The sequence below is a fragment of the Diabrotica virgifera genome, chromosome 1, assembly GCF_917563875.1.
Source record: "Diabrotica virgifera virgifera chromosome 1, PGI_DIABVI_V3a".
In the NCBI taxonomy this organism is placed as follows: Eukaryota; Metazoa; Arthropoda; class Insecta; order Coleoptera; family Chrysomelidae; genus Diabrotica; species Diabrotica virgifera.
The window spans coordinates 167,658,268-167,663,056 of NC_065443.1; positions in this window are offsets into that span (position 1 = coordinate 167,658,268).

A 4,789-nucleotide genomic window follows, 5' to 3' on the forward strand; every position below is an offset into this window, starting at 1 on the left:
CACAATAGTTGATGTTATATTTTTACTCACATTAACAAAGTATTCATTTAGATTTTCTGGGTCTGGAAGGGAAAATGTTTGAGTTGTGTGAGTTTTATTTCGAAGATCGTTTATTATGGACCAAGTTTCTTTTGCAACACTTTTAGGGCTTCTGAGACGATTTTGATAGTAACATTTTTTAGCTGATTTTATAAGTTTTAAATAGATTGCTCTGTACTTGGTGATATATTCAGTAACAGAGACGTTGGTAGTAAATTTCTTGATGTAGACTAGTGAACGCATATTTTTGGCTGATATGCGGACACCTTTGGTAGTCCAGGGTTTGCGATGTTTTGGCTTAATTGTGATTAAAGGAAATGCTTTATTGAAGATACAGACAAGCTTATTCAACAAATCACTGAAATTATAATTGACGTCCATAGAAGGAAAATGCCACTCAGAGGTTAAGCATAAATTTTGGAATTTACGAAAGTTCCGACCGGAAAAAATCCTGCTTAACGTCGAGTTTTCGAGGAGGACTTGCTAAAGATGTTATAAACTTCGTATAAACCGCTTCATGATCAGATAGTCCCGCATTAACAGTTGTAGCGCAGACATCACGGGGTGAGAAATCTGAGACAATATAATCAATTATGGTAGATGAAGTTTTTGTAATCCTTGTAGGAGAATTAATGTGCATTGATAGACCATATGATTCAAATATGTTGACCAGGGATATTTGTGTAGCACAAGTAGCAGGATAATTAATATTAAAGTCACCGCATTGAATTATTCTGCTTTTATGAGGCGGGTCATCTAACAAATTTAGCAGGTTCTGAAATAATAGTTCCACGGAAGAGTCAGGTGATCTATAAATGCAAATAATATAAAGATTAAGGTTCTTACTGTAAACTAAGGAAAACTCAAAGAATGCTTCACTTAATAGAAAGTCATATTTTGTTACCAGAGAAAAATCATTATTTGTAGAAAGAATTTGGGTGCCTCCATGAGCTGAACTTAGACGGTCATACCTAGCAATAGTGGAATATTTTTCTACAAAAAAAGGCTCGTTGACTTCAAGCCAGTGCTCAGTAACCGCAACTATCGGTGGAAACCCTAATTCCTCTAGAAACAGAAATAATTCATCAGTTTTATATCTTATAGAACGAATATTAATCAGAACAATGCTAAATTTGTTATCACTAAAATTATTTGAGGATTCTAGTCCCCCAGAACACGTCGTGATGTTTAAAAATTTCGTCTTGGAGAGGCAGCGGAATAGTAGTTTCGGTGGCAGTCCCTTGATTTTTGCAGGTGAATAATTCTTTCTCTTAAAAAGCAGCAAGCAGCGTCTACCTCATCTGCACCAATTCCATAAGCATCATTAAAATCTAGAAGAATTTTTCATAGATCTTCACTCTTTGTAGGAAGTCCTTCGGAAGCCAGAAACAGTTGGTATACCAACACTTGTGTTGGTATACCCATCATAAAATACTAATGCAGGTTGGTCGTGTAGAAAAGCAAGATGAAGTTTAATGGCCTTTAAGATGTCCGGTTCCCTTAATATGGCTAACAGATATCGACTATTAGAGTTATTAGTTAATCTAACTCTTGGTGAGGTCAATGGATCCAGATTAGTAGATGGTTCTAAAGTATCTTTCTTAATGAAATTAATATGGGTATGGAACGGATTCTTAGTTTTGCAAATTTCGATGGCCTGTTTGTCTGTATGTATGTTTGTGCTTTGAACTTCATCTTTGCTGTTGCATAAACTGCTATTTGAATTTTCCAGGCTAATACCTCTTCTGATATTCTTCGGATTTTTATGTGACCCAGATGAAAGCGTTGGTTCGAAATATGAAGATTCGATAGACCATTTAATGTTTACACCAGGTGGCCAAATGCCCTTATTAAGTAATAGGTTAATAGATGTTCTAGATTTTATACCTATTTTGAATGAAGAACCAGTTGTTGTGAAGGAGGATATAACGTCTTATATATTCCTTGATACCTAGCTTCTCTTTAATATAGTGAACCACTTGTATAGGGGTGTATATTGGGCTCAAGTTACTAATAACTACAAAGTGACACTTATCTTCTGTAATTTTTGACTTTTGCTCTGGACTTTCTTCGAAATGTTGAGGCTCTTCAGTTTGGGTACTTGAGGTGGCATAACATGTATTTTTCTTCAATACCTCTTTTTTCGTTGTTATGGTAGATAGACTTTTGATTAGATTGCTCATTTGATTCGATATTTCATTGATGTTTGAAGAGAGCCTTTCTGGGTCATACATCCTGTGTTCATCGAAGTTCCTATCGCCTCCCAGATGATGTTTACCCAACAGCTAAAATCTCCAAGCTGTTGATGGTTATGGAAAAAGGCGGAGCAGACCAATACAAAGAAAAATCTATAGATGACATAGGAGATGACAATACGGCAGAAAATCTTCTGGAACTTAATTATCATGACAGTGATGAGGGTGAAAATGATATGTTGGATGATTTAATAAATAGCAAGGGTACCGAAATGTCGACCAGTAATAGCAATGCAGATAATACACTAATTAAAACAATTGCACCCAAATTAAAAAAGAAAATTATTAGGAAAGTCGTCCCGTGGACTAAAGAACAGAAGGAAGTAACATTAAAGTACTTTAAAAATCATATAAAAGTAAAGAAAGCCCCTAAAAGACTAGAGTGTGATGAGTTTAAGTAAAAGTTTAAAAAAATAATATACAACAAAGATTGGTTAAAAATCAAAATTTTTATACAAAATGCATATAAAGACAAGTAAGAAAATAATTAAAATCTGCTTTAGTATTTTTTGAGTATTTCCTTAAATGGTGGAGTTGAGTTTAATATTGTATATCATTTGGTTCCTAAGACATCCCAGGGGGTGATTTTATATGTGGTCATGTTTCATTTTTTTTATGGCTATTTATTTAAAATCCTTAGTTTAGCTTCAGGTTAGGTATGGTGGAATGAAAGACCCTCATTTAAATTACTTTATTTTCTGTTCATAATTATACCTACAATCTGATTACTGCTTATCAAATAAATTATTAAATTGTTCCTGTTTTTAAATATGTTCAGAAAAAAAAGTTTAGGTCTATTTATGCATTTTATTTTTGTATTGTTAATGTTCACAACAAGAAGTACCTATGTATATACCTAAATATATATAAATTTTGTTGCGCTATGAGAGCATTTCTATCAAATTTTTTTCCCATAGATGAATAGCCGTTCTCCCTTTCCGAAGCATGGAATTTTACTGCCTTATATATTTTTGTCCGTCAATTTTTTTTCTGTATAATTCGAAAAATTCAGAATAATTTATTACACAAATGATTCTGTTAACACAATTTTCGGTTTATCTCTAGATGCAATTATTAATTGTTTTCGGTTGCACTTGCTTCCATGCACTTACGGTCCAAATTAAGAAGTTGGTAATATTTATAGACTTTTTAATCTCCTTTGTAGAATCATATTCGTCCATTGACGACAGTAGCCTTCAAATCAAAAATTGTCGGCAGTATGTTTTAAAACATTTTATAATCCATTGATCCAGGGGTTGCATTCTGATGTAGTATTTGGTGGTAGAAATATTATTTTAATATTGGATAAAACAAGTTGTGGATGAGACGTACCATTGTCTAGAAACAAAAGAACTTTTCGATTTTCTCTCTGCATTCTTCTATCAAATTTATTTAGCCAGTCTGTCATGATTTCCCTTGTCATCCACGACTTCTTATGGCTATACCATTCGATAGGTAATTTTTCTATGTGTGAAACCTTGAAACAACGGGGTTTTTTACTTTTTCCAATTACTGAGTGGCCTTTCTTTGTCCCCTATTATGTTGGTGCAAAATAGTATTGTGACTCTTTCTTTGGAAGCCTTATTTGCAGTGCATCTTTCTCCTTTTAGGTATAAGTTTTGTTGGGTAATGCTCTAAAAAATAATCCCGTCTCATCTGCGTTAAAAATGTCTCGCGGAGAGAGAGCGAGCAGTTTCTCTTTCCAGTCAGAAACCACTAATAAATCTACAGCAGCTGCTTACGCACATATGGATTTCAAGGAAATATTATGACGCTTACAAAATTTCTCGAGCCATCCGCCAGAAGCTTTCATAATATCGAGACTTAGTTCCTTTGCAACTTCTAATGCTTTTTCTTGAATAATTTTACCACAAACAAGAATATTTTTAGACCTCACTTTACAAAACCAATCGAAAACGAAAACAATTTGGTCTCATGCAGCACCCTACGTTTTCAAAAATTTTATTTTCGCTTCCAGGTTTCCGCTCTCAGAAAATTAATTAATTTAATCACATGTTTAAAAATTTTACTAGCTTGAGTTTTTCCAATTCCAAATTTTTCTGCTAACTTTCTAACACTTAACTTATGCATCTCTGCATAATGAACCATATCGACTTTTTCTTTCAAACCTAAAAACTTCCTTTTGGTGGACGCCATATTATTTACGTTGCAAAACCTTCAAAACTAAAATTATTTCAGTTTTACTAATTTTACATAGGTCGATATTCAGATAAAATCTATTACGAAATTTAATCCGAAAGTAACAAAAATTAAGTTGAGTTTTTGAATATTTTGCTTCATCTGATATTTCCGTTAAAATTGTATTCTAGACAAAATACAATAACTTCATCATAAAATTTAATGTTCCTGGCATCGGCATTCGCGTCATCGGTCACACACAGGACATTAGTAAAATGTATTATTTTGCTTGCTTTGCTTACAGTTTGTTAATGTAAAGTGGAAATATCAAACTTTTATTACTTGGTGCCGCTAAC